The 19142-nt window shown below is 30.3% G+C and overlaps 1 protein-coding gene across 1 annotated transcript in view; it reads right to left on the bottom strand.

The window, feature by feature from the left end:
- Positions 1-19142, bottom strand: part of LOC119599722 (kinesin-like protein CG14535) — a 162206-nt gene that overhangs the window by 109642 nt on the left and 33422 nt on the right. The window contains 1 exon segment of the mRNA XM_037949619.1: positions 17510-17544. The gene's annotated coding sequence lies outside the window, so the exon portion shown is untranslated.

The following is a 19142-nucleotide window of genomic DNA, read 5'->3' as shown; positions in this document are numbered from 1 at the left end:
CATAGACTAGACTATACTAGACTAGACTAGCTATAGACTAGACTATAGACAAGACTATAGACTAGACTATAGACTAGGACTATAGACTTAGACTATAGACTAGACTATAGACTAGACTATAGACTAGACTATAGACTAGACTATAGACTAGACTATAGACTAGACTATAGACTAGACTATAGACTAGACTATAGACTAGACTATAGACTAGACTATAGACTAGACTACTTAGACTAGACTATAGACTAGATATCTATACTAGGACTATAGACTAGACTATAGACTAGACTATAGACTAGACTATATACTAGACTATAGACTGACTATAGACTAGACTATAGACTAGACTATAGACTAGACTATAGACTAGACTATAGACTAGACTATAGACTAGACTATAGACTAGACTATAGACTAGACTATAGACCTAGACTATAGGACTAGACTATAGACTAGACTATAGACTAGACTATAGACTAGACTATAGACTAGACTATAGACTAGACTATAGACTAGACTATAGATAGACTATAGACTAGACTATAGACTAGACTATAGACTAGACTATAGACTAGACTATAGACTAGACTCTAGACTGACTATAGACTCGGACTATAGACTAGACATAGACTAGACTATAGACTAGACTATAGACTAGACTATAGACTAGACTATAGACTAGACTATAGACTAGACTATAGACTGACTATAGACTAGATCTATAGACTAGACTATAGACCTAGACTACTAGACTGATACTAGACTAGACTATAGACTAGACTATAGACTAGACTATAGACTAGAACTAAGACTAGACTATAGACTAGACTATAGACTAGACTATTAGACTAGACTATAGACTAGACTATAGACTGACTTAGACTAGACTATAGACTAGACTATAGACTAGACTATAGACTAGATCTATAGACTATAGACTATAGACTAGACTATAGACTAGACTATAGACTAGACTATAGACTAGACTATAGACTAGACTATAGACTAGACTATAGACTAGACTATAGACTAGACTATAGACTAGACTATAGACTAGACTATAGACTAGACTATAGACTAGACTATAGACTAGACTATAGACTAGGACTATAGACTAGACTATAGACTAGACTATAGACTAGACTATAGACTAGACTATAGACTAGACTATAGACTAGACTATAGACTAGACTATAGACTAGGACTATAGACTAGACTATAGACTAGATATAGAGACTAGACTACTAGACTTAGACTATAGACTAGACTATAGACTAGACTATAGACTAGAATATAGACTAGAATATAGACTAGACTATAGACTAGGACTATAGACTAGACTATAGACTAGACTATAGACTAGACTATAGACCTAGACTATAGACTAGACTATAGACTAGACTATAGACTAGACCTAGACTAGACTATAGTATTTTCTCTTTCCTCAAAGAGAAATTTCTGAATAACTTCGTTGATGGCAAATGTATAGATGATGTTCGTAGGGTACAAATAGTATGATCAATGCTAAACCCCAAATTACGCTTATATAGACCACAAATATACAATCAATAAAATCAAATTAAACTTGTTGCTTCTCATACCAGCAGCAAAAAAAGCATGCTACTGCTTGCAACTATAATGAAGCGGCACCAATCACAACTAAAATCAAATTAATATTTGTGGTAAATTCTTTTTTAATAAAACCATTTTTTAATCGATTTGTTTTACAAAACATTTCATTGAATTACAAAAAATCACACAACAAAAAAAAATAAAATCGAAATTAATATTTGAAAAGAACAAAAATCGAATTCAGTTGTAAGTAATTTTGTAACAACACCTGTTATTGGGTTAAATGTTGCTGTTGTTCTCATGAGCAATTGGTATATTTGCGAATACGTATAATTTCAATTACAGATCAATTTTTATTTGAAATTATTGACTTTTGTAAGATCAAATGTTTAAAAGATTTTTTTTCAGAACTTGTTTAATTGATTAATAGTAGGCTCGCATTGGAATTTAAATTGAAATAATTGAATGAATTATAGAAATCCAGTAATTGTGAAATGATCTAATACTGGAGAATTATATCGAGAAACATTAAAGAATTTGGTTAAACAATTTGATAAAATAAGACAAATTTTTGAAAAATATATTTGATATTTTTTAATTTTAAGAATACTACCTTGATGGAATGGAATGATTTGGTTTAAGTATGTACAAGCGAATCCTATATAGTTAAAAAAAACAGTATATTTCTGAAAATATGCTTTAAGATGCTATTTAGTCTAAAAATCAATAAAGTCTAAAGCCGTATTAAAAAGAACTGCAAATGTTACTTAAAATTTGTCTGTTTATTGTCCAGTTTTAGTCCCAAAAAGAGAAATATTTTGTAATAGAGAACATAAGCCCTAAATCCTGACTTTAATACAAAACATTTACAGCTTTAAGTTTTTTATTTTGCAAATCTTATTGATTTTTTTTTTCAAAATCCCTTACAAATTATTTCCCCTCTTTTTCAATACTTGTTTTCATTTTAATTAAATTTTTTATTTCAATTTTGCTTACACTCACAATTCCATACTTAAATATTGACACAACTAAAGTTTTGTTTAGAAAATCAAAAATCTCCAGCAACGTTTTTTATAGTTTTTCAGCTGGCTTTAAAATCTAACAAAAGAAGCTGGAGAAAAAAGCTTTATTTTTGTTTAATCTTTTGTTTGGCAGCAGTAAGAGGAAAAAAATTATATTTGAAAAGAAAGTTGTTGCTTTTATTCTTACACTTTAACCATCACCCTCAAAAATTTTACTTTTCTTGCAATTGAAATTTTTTTCTATAATGGCAGCTTACACTATTCTTCTTCTCCTTGTAACACTAACAACATAAAGTTTTTCAGCAATTTTTTTTTTTGTTAACAAATCTGAGGCAAAAGGGAATTCGTGCTGGGTAAAGTACGAAAACAATAGATAGTGAAAGACATCAACCAAGCCAACAATGGTCATGTCCATTAAGATGCATTAAGCTTCGAGAAAAATCTAGTGTTAGAGATGTGAGGGGGAAATGAGATGTTGTTATTTTGTGTTTCCTTTTTATTTTACTTCTTTGTATCGAGACTTTGGGTATTTGTGTTTTGTGCAAAAATCTACATTTGTCTCTATGGACTGATGACGATGCTGCTGATGATTCTCATGTTCAACGTTAAACAGCCTAAAAACGGAAGTTAAGTGGGAGGTTACTTAATCCTTAGCAGACGTTTAACTATGCACAATAAAAAAAATACTCTTACTACCGGCTGCATGACAACAGTAAAATTTAAACTACTAACTACTACTTCTCGTAAATGCTTGATAATGACTTGTGGAATGAGGCTCTGCCCAACAGTCAATGATGAAGGCTAAGTATGAGAATAATGACTGAAAAGTAATCATTTCTATTCTCAAGTATAAAATTTGTAGAAAAATTAATTTTGCAAAATGTTTATTTTAACGACCTTGCTGTTGAGCACGATGAAGGATAGTCATTTTTATTGCAACATCTTGGCAAATTATAAGAGAAATATTAATATTTTCTTGTGAGAAAAAGTGGAATAATAAAAGAAAAATAATTTCAATTGCAAATATTTTAAGAACACTTTGAAAATTAATCTTGGGATTTTGTATGTAAATGCTAAAAGCCTTAATTCTTTTCGAAAATGTTTAACATTTTTTTTAACACAAAATACTGATCTATACTCAAATGTATAGTCTAGTATATAGTTTAGTCCATAGTCTAGTCTATAGTCTAGTCTATAGTCTAGTCTATAGTCTAGTCTACAGTCTAGTCTATAGTCTAGTCTATAGTCTAGTCTATAGTCTACTCCATAGTCTAGTCTATAGTCTAGTCTATAGTCTAGTCTATAGTCTAGTCTATAGTCTAGTCTATAGTCTAGTCTATAGTCTAGTCTATAGTCTAGTCTATAGTCTAGTCTATAGTCTAGTCTATAGTCTAGTCTATAGTCTAGTCTATAGTCTAGTCTATAGTCTAGTCTATAGTCTAGTCTATAGTCTAGTCTATAGTCTAGTCTATAGTCTAGTCTATAGTCTAGTCTATAGTCTAGTCTATAGTCTAGTCTATAGTCTAGTCTATAGTCTAGTCTATAGTCTAGTCTATAGTCTAGTCTATAGTCTAGTCTATAGTCTAGTCTATAGTCTAGTCTATAGTCTAGTCTATAGTCTAGTCTATAGTCTAGTCTATAGTCTAGTCTATAGTCTAGTCTATAGTCTAGTCTATAGTCTAGTCTATAGTCTATAGTCTAGTCTATAGTCTAGTCTATAGTCTAGTCTATAGTCTAGTCTATAGTCTAGTCTATAGTCTAGTCTATAGTCTAGTCTATAGTCTAGTTTATAGTCTAGTCTATAGTCTAGTCTATAGTCTAGTCTATAGTCTAGTCTATAGTCTAGTCTATGGTTTAGTCTATGATCTCACGAAAAATGATTTTAGTGCTTTAAGACCTTAAGTCTTAAAGCACTTTTTTTATAAGGTAGTGCTATTTTTAAATGTAAATTTTCCATGCCTGTTTCAAATACAAAATACAATTTTATTTTCATTTTGTGTAAAAAATATTTGGTAAAATTCTTATAAGTAAAGGTGGAAGTACATAACACGCGTTGTACACGGCAAACGATATTTTCATTTAACAAGTTACACACTGTAGTTTGTAACGCGTCTGCCGCGAAAAGTTCAGAAATTTGGTATCACCGATATATTTCTTATGTTCTACTCGAAATATCCAATCCATTTTAACCTTAAGTCCTGAGATTAAAAATACATTTGTATGCTGATAACTGCAAACATTAACATTCCTTAATTTACGCCAGCAATCTATTTAAGTAGTTTTTCTAAGTGTACACCCAAACTAAAACTTCACCACAAAATGTAATTATGCGTAAGAGGTTGCTAAGTGTCTGACCTAAGAGTCCTTCCAAGTCATTTGAATTAAACCAACAAAAAAATTTCAGCACACGTCTCCTTGAAGATGTGTCAATAATAAATAAACGCAAAAAGTAAAAATAAGAATAATTTGTGTGAAAGTAACTAAGAGATGAAGAGAAAAGAAGCTGCCACCACAACTCCCACACAACCAATCACCCCGTCATATTAAATAATCCCCCTTTCATAGGCAACCGACAATGATTACAAATGTATACTTAATTTTATCTTAATTTTCTTCATTTCTATAGGTATATCAAAAAAGTCCTAGTGATAGGGGCTTGGGGGTGATAATAGGGCAGGAGGTAAAACTAAATGAATCTTTAATGCTTTTTTGTGGCCATAAGATTAATTGTTAATGTTGGGCGCTAATAAACGCCTCAGGTGGAAAATGAAAATTAATGATGTGAGTAAAAGAATATTTTCGTTTGAGTCTGAGAATTTCGTCTGCATAGTTCAGCAACTGTCAAACGAGCTAATGAATAAACAACAAGAAAATGCGGGTTGAGTTCTAAGTCCTTATTCTCATCATCGTTTTCATATTTACTAGATGAAATTGTTTGATTTACAAAGATTGTTGGGGGGTGTGTATAATGTAATGTAAAGTAATTAGGGTTAAAATTATTATTTTGTATTTATTAAACACTTTCTCCTTTGAGAGAAAATTTTCTTTCAATGTCTTTAATTTGTATGTTTTTATTTTTTTATTTGTTAAATATGTTGCCTTTAAAGAAAAACATTTTTTTTTCAAAACTTTTACAACCTGCTGAGATTTTGTACTATTTTAGAATGGATGTGTTATTGCCAACTGTGCAGTTGGAGGGTTGAATTGCTTCACAATTTTTGTTATTAATGCATTTTGTTTAAGGTTTTTATTAAATATTAGATGAAAATAATAGCAAGAGTAGTCAGTCATTTTGTTGAGTATTTGTATGATTAATGATGTGTATTGTCTGGTTTTGGATTAATTTTTCAAATTTTTGGACTAAGTTTAGCTACTAAATTCTGTAGGATTAGTTGGGTCTAGAATCTAGTTAAATAATTTGAAAGTCTAAGGTTTTCATCCATGTTTTATTTAATAAGGCTCCTCATATAAACATCTTTTAGTCTAACAAATGTTATTCAATTTTCATATTTATATACTAGTCTAATAACTCGTACATCGACCAGTTTATGCATAGCCTAGCATACAGTCAAGTCTAGTCTATAGTCTAGTCTATAGTCTAGTCTATAGTCTAGTCTATAGTCTAGTCTATAGTCTAGTCTATAGTCTAGTCTATAGTCTAGTCTATAGTCTAGTCTATAGTCTAGTCTATAGTCTAGTCTATAGTCTAGTCTATAGTCTAGTCTATAGTCTAGTCTATAGTCTAGTCTATAGTCAAGTCTATAGTCTAGTCTATAGTCTAGTCTATAGTCTAGTCTATAGTCTAGTCTATAGTCTAGTCTATAGTCTAGTCTATAGTCTAGTCTATAGTCTAGTCTATAGTCTAGTCTATAGTCTAGTCTATAGTCTAGTCTATAGTCTAGTCTATAGTCTAGTCTATAGTCTAGTCTATAGTCTAGTCTATAGTCTAGTCTATAGTCTAGTCTATAGTCTAGTCTATAGTCTAGTCTATAGTCTAGTCTATAGTCTAGTCTATAGTCTAGTCTATAGTCTAGTCTATAGTCTAGTCTATAGTCTAGTCTATAGTCTAGTCTATAGTCTAGTCTATAGTCTAGTCTATAGTCTAGTCTATAGTCTAGTCTATAGTCTAGTCTATAAGTCTAGTCTATAGTCTAGTCTATAGTCTAGTCTATAGTCTAGTCTATAGTCTAGTCTATAGTCTAGTCTATAGTCTAGTCTATAGTCTAGTCTATAGTCAGTCTAGTATAGTCTATAGTCTAGTCTATAGTCTAGTCTATAGTCTAGTCTATAGTCTAGTTTATAGTCTAGTCTATAGTCTAGTCTATAGTCTAGTCTATAGTCTAGTCTATAGTCTAGTCTATAGTCTAGTCTATAGTCTAGTCTATAGTCTAGTCTATAGTCTAGTCTATAGTCTAGTCTATAGTCTAGTCTATAGTCTAGTCTATAGTCTAGTCTATAGTCTAGTCTATAGTCTAGTCTATAGTCTAGTCTTTAGTCTAGTCTATAGTCTAGTCTATAGTCTAGTCTATAGTCTAGTCTATAGTCTAGTCTATAGTCTAGTCTATAGTCTAGTCTATAGTCTAGTCTATAGTCTAGTCTATAGTCTAGTCTATAGTCTTGTCTATAGTCTAGTCTATAGTCTAGTCTAGTCTATAGTCTAGTCTAGTCTATAGTCTATAGTCTATAGTCTAGTCTAGTCTAGTCTATAGTCTAGTCTATAGTCTAGTCTATAGTCTAGTCTATAGTCTAGTCTATAGTCTAGTCTATAGTCTAGTCTATAGTCTATAGTCTAGTCTAGTCTAGTCTAGTCTAGTCTATAGTCTAGTCTATAGTCTAGTCTATAGTCTAGTCTATAGTCTAGTCTATAGTCTAGTCTATAGTCTAGTCTATAGTCTAGTCTATAGTCTAGTCTATAGTCTAGTCTATAGTCTAGTCTATAGTCTAGTCTATAGTCTAGTCTATAGTCTAGTCTATAGTCTAGTCTATAGTCTAGTCTATAGTCTAGTCTATAGTCTAGTCTATAGTCTAGTCTATAGTCTAGTCTATAGTCTAGTCTATAGTCTAGTCTATAGTCTAGTCTATAGTCTAGTCTATAGTCTAGCAACACAGAGTATCATATGACATTAAGATTTAACAAATCTTGTTTGAAGAGCTTCGCAAAATTTTATGGAACCACCCTAGTATGTATGTATATATATAGAATTCACTATTAACTTAACAGCTTCCCTGAAATTCTTTCAAATAGTTTCTTAACTATGTCTTTGTTACATAAATTATCAGAAAATATTTTTCTAAGAAACTTCTATTTTTTTTTTCTTAATAATAAAACTTATTAAAACAATTCCATAAATCCCTAACACTTGCAGCAAAAGCTTAACGAAAGAAATCCTTAAGAACCCTAACAGTTGCCCACACAACTTGGCATTAACTTAAACTCAAGAATTTAAAAGCAACCAAGCAAAATGTCCATACCAACAAGTCAAACAATGACAAGAGACATTCTGCAAAAAAGAGTGTCAGCAATTAATTGATAAATCACATAAAACCAAAAATGTAAAAGTTCTGAAAAAAATCGTAAAAAAAAATTATTAAACTAAGTTTTTGCACATGCCATTTTCGAGCAATTTAGTGAAACAAAAGTAAACGGATTTGTGATATTTTTTTACAGGACAATTTCAATTCATTGAAAAACTATAATAGATGATCTAAAACTCAGTTAGAAAAAAAAAAGAAACTTCAAATCCAATAGATTATTTCCACATAGCAAAAATGTCTATATTTATCACAGGAAAATAGAGTGTGAGTGTGTGTTTAGACAGACAAACGGAAATGAAAAATGGAAGTCTATTGTAATCACTAAAAATTCCTGCCACCAGACAGGGAAGCTGCTGTTGTTGTTGTTTTATAATCCTTTATTTTTAGATTCATATTTGTTTGCTCCTTTTTTGAAAACTTTATTGTTTAATGCAACGTGCTTTTCTGTGTTCGTGTGTTGTTCGTTTTCTAAAAGAAGGTCCTGTTTTATGTTTAATTTTTTACCTTTTTCTTGTTTTTAATTGTTAACGTGAAATTAAACGTGAAATATTGTTGCCAACAATGTATTCAATGCCACTTTTGTTTTGAGTTTTTTTTTTTTTTTTTTCTCTCATTCTGGCTTTTGCCACACAACATTTTAGTGGCAGAAAATAAAAACCAAACGAACTTTTAATTTGTTCATTCATACTCTCTTTTACAGCTTTTTTGTTGTATTTAGTAGGATTTTAAATAAGGGGGACGAGTAAGCAGTTTTACTGTAAAAATCTTTACAAAAAGGGTTCTATGAATTTGTAAATATTTGATTTAGAGGGGGAGTATGAAACATACATATATTTGCAATGTAGAAGAATGAAAAAAAACAAAGTTGTAGTTGAGTGGTTAAAACAAACATTGTTTTCCCGAGTGTTTGACTAGTTACTGACTGACTACTACTTACTCTGACTGTGACTCTGTATCTGACTCTTACTATTGAGTAAGGGCTGCCTGACTGAATGAATGACTGACTAAGCAGTGGTCAGTCAAAAACTTTTGCAATAAAAATGTTGATTTTTTTCCCTCATTTTTTACCTTCTAGTATATGTTCATGTCTCGTTTAAAGACTTTATGGTTAGAGAGTTGTGTACATAAATGTTGTAAATCAGTAATGATAAGGAATGAACTTTTATGATTCACTGCAGAATGCACATATGTAAACTACTAGTCGAAAAAACTTGTTAAAGAAGTATCATTATATATTTCCATAGGCAAGGATATATACTAGTTCGTAGATCAGTCAATGGACTAATCGAAAAACGAGTAATAAGTCTAGTAGAAAGTCTAGTAAAGCATCTAGGCAATATAACACACGAAAGACAAGTCAAAATACTAATCAAATAACTAGTCGAAAGGCTAGTCAGTAAACTAATTAAAAGACTACTCTAAGGTCTGATAAATAGACTAGTTTAAATAAGAAGTATGAGATCTAGTCAATATATTACACGATAATCAAGTCAATAAACTATTCAATAGAATCATTTATAAGCTAGTCATAGATCAGTCAATATACCAGACTATAGACTAGTCGAAGGTCCGTCAATATAATAAACTATAGACTAGTCTAAATATATGACAATAAACTAGTCTATAAGCGAATCGATAAAATATATAATATAGAATTCTAATCGAAAGTCTAGTCAGATCTAGTGGACCACAGACTGTTCAAAAACAAATCAATAAAGTCGCCGAAACAGTATTCAATAGGTTAGAATTACAAAGTTAGATAGACTAATCGATAGAAGAGTCCACAGTTGAAAGATTTGTCAATATAAACGACAATATACTATGACTAGTCAATGGACTAGTCGGAAACACTAGTCACTGAACTAGCCAATAGATTATGTGATAGATCAGAGTAGTCACTAGTCGATAGTCTACTCTATAGAGTAGACTGGTCAAAATAGTAAATGTGTTTATAACGGAAAGATGTTTTCGGGCCTTAGTCTAATTTTGATCGTATTTTTGTCTAGAGTTAAATTTGTTTTAAACATTTCACTCCTTTAATCATCGGATCATTGTGGTTTTTACTTCTTGGCTGAACATGAGTAAAAGTAGTTTTTATTTTTTCGTTTTTTGGTTTCGTAGTGCCACTAGATGTTGTTGTGGTTGAATATACATACGAGTATGAAGGAGTGACAACTACTGAACATAACAATTGTTTTATTGTTATATTTCAGTTTTTCTTTAATATTCCTTTTTGCACAAAATTAAAGACACATATTTTATCTTTAAGTATTTATAGTTAAAAATTGCAACAAAGAAATCATATAAATATAAATCATTTTAAAATAATGGCAATATAAAAAATGGCTTATTGTTTAATAAAAAAAATTCTCCCCTTTTTTAATTTAAGGGGAATCAAAGCACCCTTTTAATATGATTTTTTTATATAATAATTTATGTAAATTTCGCCTCTTGCTCCCTGTACTCCAATTATATTGAAAAAACTTAAAATTTCCTGGATTTTTTTGTAACAAAAAATAAATGGATTGTGCCTTTGTTGCAACTTATAACACGGGCAACATTAACAATTGCTGTTGTCTTTGTGTAAATCAAGTGATGCGTAACTAACATGAAAATAAGCTTGACAATTGTCACTTAAAGGTGTCACCCGGATAAAAGACGCCATAGAGCAAAAGCATTAAAAAGTGTTGCGCCACCAAGCTGAAAATGAAGGTAAACACAAAGGACAAAGTTGCCAGATTGTTTTGAAATAAAAACGAAATTAGTTCGTTAAAAAAAGATATACAAAAATAAAGGAATTGTTTAAATTTAACTTTTAAAGTTTTATGAATTATAATTTTCCTTAAATCTGGCAGCTTTGTCAAACGCCCCCCTGTTTAAAGTTCTTGCTAGGAAGGTAACGATTTCTTGTGTCTGTCTTTCTTTATTTGTATTATTTTTATTAACAGATGATACAACTTCACTTCATGTTCCATTTTTTTGAGCATGTGTTAAAATTAAAATTTTAACAAGATTCTAAAACACAGGAAAAAAATACGAAATTGAAATAAAAACAATTTTAATCTTTTGTTTTCTCAGTCAGTTGTCAGAAGGGTTTACGTGATTGTATGCAAAAGAAAAACTTTTCCCAACACACACACACACAACAAATACTGTTTTTGGGGGGATTTGTTTTTTTATTATTAATATTATTTTTTTATGATTTCTGGATTTAAATAAGGGTAAAATAATTATGTATGAAGTTGGAAGATGTCATGAAATTTTAATGGTGTTTTATGTGTTTTTTATTATTGCCTTTGCTAAAATAAGAAATTTCTAATGAGATTTGATTTAAAGTAGATTTTATGCCTAAATGACTTTATGGTGGGGATTAGCAATATTTTGTTATGTCAAGAAATTTGATGTAATCTTTCAAAAGGGGAAAGTTTATGTGAAAGGCCAAAATCTGTAAAAAGTTTCTACAAAAAAAAAACGATCAGAGAGTTATCTATAGCAAACTGATCGTTCAAAAGGACTTTCCATAAAAGTGTGATCGTATGAAACATCTTTCATAGAAAACATATAGAAAACACATAGAGCTTTCCCTATAAAACTGATTGAGTGAAACGATTGCAATGTAAAACTGATCGTGCGAAGAGATTTTAATAGTAAACTGATCGAACAACGACATTAGTTACACTTAGCCCCGTTAACACCACCTCCGGTTATCGTTTAACCTATAAATATTCTACCGGTTAAAATACTTTTTGTATGAAAACTGTCAATTTAATCTTACGATAAAATATAACCAGACATTGAGATAACGGGGGTTAAAATTGTAAATACCGTAAAAATTTATACATAACATTTCAAAATCAAATTAAAAAAATTTTATTTAAATTTAATATGTATGTATATCATTTCTTTATTTATTTGTTACAAAAGCAACATCATCATTTTAATGATTTTCAATTAGCTTTTCATTTAAGTCGCATCAATCAAAATCAATAAATCTTATAAAACGTTGTTTAAAGCCTTTTTTGCAATCAATCAAAAATCATTGTTGTCATCATTCATAAACTCCAGAAGAAGTGTGTATAGATTTTTTATAAATACATACACATTTTGATCGTAAAAATAAATTCACTCACTTTACTCACTCACTCACGCTGTTATTCCCTCTTAAATGCCACACATTGAAGCACCACACACTTCATCACTTTACTGAACTGAAGCGTTCAAAAAGAAAACAAGGAAAACAACATGATGTCACTTACTGTGGCACAATAAAATCAAAAGCTTCTTCCATATTGTTACGGATCATTGAACGTTGATTTATGGAGTTTCATTTAACACAATTTATTTTAGAATTTTTTCTTGTTGTTTCAAGCAGGTTTTTGTCTTGGCTGTTGTGAGTGATCTACATTTTTTCCAGTACTTTTTGTTATAATTTTGTTTGCCTGTATAAAAAAAAGTAATCTGACAGATTTAGTGCGTTCGTTTATGAATTAAAATCTCAAATGTGTGTGCACAAGCACACAAGTTGTTTGCTACAAAAACAATTTATGTTGCTAAGATGATGATCATGATCATACAACAATATACACAAACAGTTGTTGTTTGTAGTTGATGTCATTTGTCTGAGGCGCCTTGAATTTATTGGGGTTTGTTAATTTTGCTTTGTATTTTATGGATTATTTAAAGGAATTTCTAATAAATAACTTTGTGATTTAAAGTTAATTGGTGTAATTTGTATTTTTTTTTTTGTTTTGTGAAATAAGTTCATAATTAGAATTCTCATAAATTGCATGGCCAATAAAGTGTTGAATTTTATGTTTGTTTTCTTGTTTTTATAAGGTTTTGTTGTTTTTTAAATTAAAATTTATTTGTGCTTTAGAAGTTTAGTGGAATTTTGATGTGATCTCATTATAAATATTACAACAATTGGTAGGGTGCGAAAGTAGTTTCTGTTTTTCGTAGAAAACTGATCGTTTGAGTAGTTTCTCTATATAACTGATCATACACCGTGTTTTCTATAAAAAACTAATCGTTCGTTGGAGTTTTTATAGAAACTGATCATGCGAAGAGATTTTTGAAACCTAATCTTAGGAAAAGTTTTCTATAAATAATTGACCGTTCGGTAGATTTTCCATAAAAAACTGGTTTTCCATATAAATTGATCATACAGGAGTTCTTTTTTATAAAAATTTATGGTACGATTTAATGTTTACAAATATGTGATCGTAGAGAGAATTTTCCATAAAAAACCGATCTTAAGAAACGTTTTCTTTAAAAAACTGATCGTTCAGTAGGGTTTCCATAGAAGTTTTTTGAAGCCTGGTCTTGGGAAAAGTGTTCAATAGAAACCTGATGTTAAGAAGAGTTTTCTAAAGATAACTGATCGTTCGGTAGATTTTCCATAGAAACTGATCATAAAAAACGGATTGCAGGATTTATTGTGTATAAAAAATTAATCGTAGGAAGAAATAGGAAGTTTTCTATAGAAAACCGATCTTAAGAAAAGTTTTCTATAGAAAACTGATCGTTCGGTGTGGTTTCCATAGAAACTGATCATACGAAGAGTTGTTTGAAACCTCATCTTAGGAAAAGTTTTCTTTAGAACCTCGGTATTAAGAAGAGTTTTCTATAGATAACTGATCGTTCGATAGACGAAAGAGCGAAATATTCTCTTTTTAAACTGATCAAAGGATGAACTTTCATTGAACATAATAACTAATCATACGAAGAGTTTTTTGAAACCTAATCTTAGGAAAAGTTTTCAATAGAAACCTTATGTTAAGATGAGTTTTCTATAGACAACTGATTGTTCAGTAGATTTTTCATAGAAACTGATCATAAAAAACTGATGGTAGGATTTAATGTGTATAAAAAACTAATGGTAGGAAGAATTTTATATAGAAAAGTAATCGTAGGAAGAATTTTCTATAGAGAACTCATCATAGGAATAGTTTTCTGATAACTGATCGTGCAGAAACTTTTTGTAGAGAAATTATCTTACGTGTTAATGCCGAACTGATCGATTGAATTTATGAAAAAAAACGTATCATAAGAAGAGTTTTCTATAAAAAAAACTGATCGTTCAGCAAATAAAAAACTGATCGTACAAATGTATATGTTTGGAAAACTGATACTGCGCACGATCAACTTCTTCTGCTTGTTGATTTTTTTAGGAAATAAGTTTTTTACATATGTGTGTAGTTTTCTAGCTGATTGTACATGATAATATTGTGTGCAAAAGTAATCGTTCGAAGAAAGAGATTGGATTGCTTTAGCTGAACACAGCAGAGATCGGAAAAATACTTTTTCCCTTGCCTTTAAAGCATACTAGGCACATATATCAACACCAATGGATCTATTTGTTAGTTTGTATGGGTGGTCCTTTGTTTATAGTCAGAATCTGTGTAATATTCAAATAAGAAGAAAAAGAACTTTATTCTTCTAGTGGATTTAAATTTCTTTATTTAATCAAAACTGTACTTCATTGGAAGAGCAACCAACCAACTACAAACTTCTGTTTGAAATACGAGAACTCATCTGTGGCAAATTAAAACGAAAAACTGTGTATGATGTTGAAACAAAGTGAATTTGTATAAGTAATTATTTTACTTTACAACACTCACATGTGTAATTAATTTTAATTATGCTGCAAATTTATTTCATTTTTTTTCCAACATCTTCTTCTTCTTTTTACTGTTTAACATCCATGAAATTATGATGAATTATTTGCAGCTTCTTTTTTTAATTATTTTAAAAAGCAAAAAAGGAATTGTAGCAAATAAATTGTGATGACACAAATAACTTGCAAGATTTCTTTATTTCGAAGACAGGAATCATAAATGTAATTCCAGTGTTTTTCTTTTTTTTTTTTTTTGGATTTTTTTCACAGAAAATAATAAAGATAAAATGTTGCATGTTCGTTGTATGGGAATTTGTTAAGGATATAAAATAAATTGTGCTATTTTACTACATTACTGACAATAAAAGAGTTGTAATGAATGAAAATAAATCTGCCCTATTTAAGGCAAATAGTTGGGTACAGGTGTGTGTTACAAAACTGAATGAGCAGCAGCACTTTTAATATTTTAAAGCCCAAAAAAATTTGTTATACTTTTGACATATTCAATCGCATGTGACCGTTTTTAAACAAATTTAACTTCATTTTAGCTTTAAATTGCTCCTTGCAACCCTTATTACACAATTGCCAGTTTAAGTCCTTTTTTATGGCTTTCATAGTGAGTGCTCCCTTTTTAAAATTAACTCTGATAACGAATATTAGAAATTTCCAAGTGTATAGTAAATTTACAATTGTAGTCGTTGATAGTAGTGGTTGTAAAAAATAATCGTAAATTTTAGTGCATTTAATATGTTGCGCACTTAAAGTGTAAAATGTGAGCGAGTGACTGTGTGTCTGTGTGTGTTGCAACATTGTTGGTATTTGTTCGTAAGTAACATCTATAATGCTAACGTATGTATTTCATTAGAAAGGTTACGACTTTTATATCGTTTTCTATGCTCGCTACTCTTGTACATTTTGTACCTTTAGTAATGAGGGGGTGTTGCAAATGTAATAAATCTTATTTGGAAAATTATTTTAGATTCAATGTGTACGTACTATATGCGTCATTGTATTGTTGATACTTATAAAATTTAATGAAGCATACAAGTGGGAATTATTGACTTTATTTCTATTTTCTTTTTCTAAACATTAAAAACGTTAAAAATTTCTATCTACAGAGAATTGTATAGAAAACAAATACAGTACAAATACAATACAAATTAAATTAAATGCTGACTCAAATGCAGAGGGGTTAAACTGTAAAAGTCATCTGGGGAAATAGTAAATTAAGGATAGTTAAGTCAACTACATATTTAATTTTCAGTTTAATTTGTGCTAAAGAGCTGATGACATTTTTTTTTTGGAATTTACCTTAGCAACTGCTGTAGTATTTTGTGTGGTAATATTTAATTTTTGTGCGAGTTAAAAACGAGGACAATATTATTTAAAAGAAAAATTAAGTTTTCTCTTTTTGATGCTTATTAAAAATAGATTAAAGCAATCGAGGTTCAAATATACGATCCTTACAGTTATTTCCTAGGAAAATGATTTAAATTTTAGCGAATATTTAATTTGTTAAAGAAAATTTCATAAATTGTAATAATAATACTTTTAGTTAAAATTTTATTTATAGTGAAAAATTTAATATTTAGTAAATATTAATTTTTTTTTGACAAAATGAAATTTTTTTAAAAAAATAATTTTTTAGAAAAAAAAATTAAAATTTTGGAGAAAATCAAATTTTTTTTAATTATAATTTTTAGTGATTTTTTAATAAAAAATTCAATTTCTTTGGGAAAATCTAACTTTTAATTAAAATCACAATTTTTAATCAACATTTTAATTTTAATGAAAAGTCCGAGTTTTTTAAATTAAAAATTGGGTATTTAGTCCAAGATCTATTAAAGAAGATCAGGAGTTCTTTTAAAGAAATATTTTTTTTTAAAGTTCGGTATTTTCACATCAAGTTGAATTGATATGGGACCCAGGACATGAGGGCATCCGGAGAAATGAAATATGTGATGAATGCGCAATCAAAAGGTCGTCCCTAGACTTCCATACTTCCCTGGTGACCTTATCGAAATTGAGGTGGTCAAATATAATCACTAGTATAATATCCAGACTGCTCTATCCACTCTCTCAAAGGATAGGACTAGATCTCTTGTACTTTAGTAAGAACTAGATTAGACTTCTTAAGGGTATAATTACTGTTTGGACAAAAAAAAAAAAAAAAAACAAAAAGAAAACACCTTCTATGTGACTGCCCAGCCTTACAAGTGCATAGACTACTTTATCTAGGTAGAGCTATTTTCCATGATCTGGACTGTCTCAGAAATACCACACTAGTAAATATAATCGTATTTATAAGAAGTACCGGCTGGTTCTCACTGAAACCACATAGTCAACGAAAATAGGGAGGAAAAGCCGGACTTAGCCTACCCTTATGCATTTGTGCTAATGTGGCTTTTTGAGTCCATTGAGCTGTGTCCGTCTATCTGTGTGTGTCCATATAAACCTAATGCGCCCGCTACTGGTCAGAATTTTGCGATTATGAAATTTGGCACCATACTTTTCTTGGCCTAAGGACGAAGTCTATTGAAAATGATTGAAATCGGTTCATTATTTCATCTAGCGCCCATACAACATAACACAACAAATACCCCCCACCAATGAAGCGCTTGAGCTCATTATTATGTTAAATGGTTTAGTATATCTACAAAAATCTGCACAGTTTAGTTTTGTATAAGTCTGAATGTTACTACCGATTTTCATATTGATCGGATCTCATTTGACCCAAAACAATAATTAACGTTTCTCATCTTACCTTTATCTCGGAATTTTTCAATCCATTAGTTCAATCTGAAAAAAGAAAAGAGAAAAATATTTACACAAAATAATCTATTTTAAATTTTAAATGTAATGCATTAAATGAATGCATTACCTGGTGATGAGTGGGCGTTATCAATAACATTACTTCATTTTATTGTATAGCATTTGTAGCTTATTGTCTAGACTGTCTAACAAACAAGAAGTTAGTGGTTCAGACCCTGGCTGATGACTAACAGTAGTTTTTTCAAAAAGCGTTGATTTATACTGTTATGTAAAAACTATTCCAAATAGCGGATAGACTAAAACACTACACAGAGGGAAAAAGAAATATACACGCTTGGTACCAAATTGGCACCAAAGAGTTTGTAATTTTTCAATAACAACCGTTGTCAAAGTATATACATACGTACGACAACACTATGTCGCAACGTTGTCAACATTCGTTGTCGAAATCTAAATTTTTTACACATACGTTGTCTAAATGTTAACAAACGTGGTAAGCTCACTATTGGCAACGGATTGTTTGCAATAGTGAACTTACCACGTTTGTTAACATTTAGACAACGTATGTGTAAAAAATTTAGATTTCGACAACGAATTGTTGCAATGTTGACAACGTTGCGACATAGTGTTGTCGTACGTATGTATATACTTTGACAACGGTTGTTATTGAAAAATTACAAACTCTTTGGTGCCAATTTGGTACCAAGCGTGTATATTTCCTTTTCCCTCTGTGTAGGACTAAAAGTCCAGAAAAGTCGGATAAGCGCATTGGTAACCAGTTATTTTATTTATCCAAAAAGTAAGTACTTCCACTTTGTTCTAGCATTAGTTGACTGCTTACCGAGTAAGTAAAGCTTTTTTTCTGGGAAGTTATAGCTTAAAATAACCCTATCTAGTATTTTTTTAAGAAATAAATTATGTTTTCAACATACATGATGTACATCAAAATTATTAATACACGTTATTCTCGCATGAGACCCCAATAATCTATTTGAGGTATAGTCTATAAACATTTATAATGTTCTCCCTATACTGCTAGGTATCTTAAGCAACTTTAAAGCCAAATAAACATGTATCTATGTATCTTCTATTAACTTAATGATCACAAATCCTTAGAGATCATTCCTCCATTAAGGCTAACAACTCTACTTAAACACTTCTAAAGGTCCTCAAACGCCCACCAAACCAAAACTGATACAAAACACGAAGAACGAAAACAATTCCCAACATTTCAAATTAAGCTGAGAAGTGTTTTGGTTGCTGCTTGTGGTGCTAGGAAAAAACAAAACTAAAGAAATATGTATAAAAGGAGGTAGATGGATGGATGGATGGATGAATGTATGATGTGAATGAACACGTTTTAATAATATTCCTCACACACTCATACATAAGCACTCAATTCAGTTGAAAAATAAACAGGATGAAAAGTAGGATTATTTTTAGGAGCAGACTTAAATGTGTATGTTTGCTTGTTTGTTAGTATTTAGTAGCAGGATTCAAGCAATGAAGACTGGCTGTTGGGAAGGTTGGTTGCTGTTGTTTAGGTCGTTCCCGTTTAGATTTACAAACACATTTTTGTTGAGTTGTTATGTGTTGTTGTTGGTTGTTGTACTGGAGCAGCAAAG

The sequence above is a fragment of the Lucilia sericata genome, unplaced genomic scaffold (assembly GCF_015586225.1).
Source record: "Lucilia sericata isolate MDLA Ls3-8-SP2 unplaced genomic scaffold, ASM1558622v1 Contig000087F_arrow, whole genome shotgun sequence".
NCBI classification, from domain to species: Eukaryota; Metazoa; Arthropoda; class Insecta; order Diptera; family Calliphoridae; genus Lucilia; species Lucilia sericata.
Note: the sequence above shows the minus strand (reverse complement) of the source record. Positions and strands in the feature narration are given on the sequence as shown.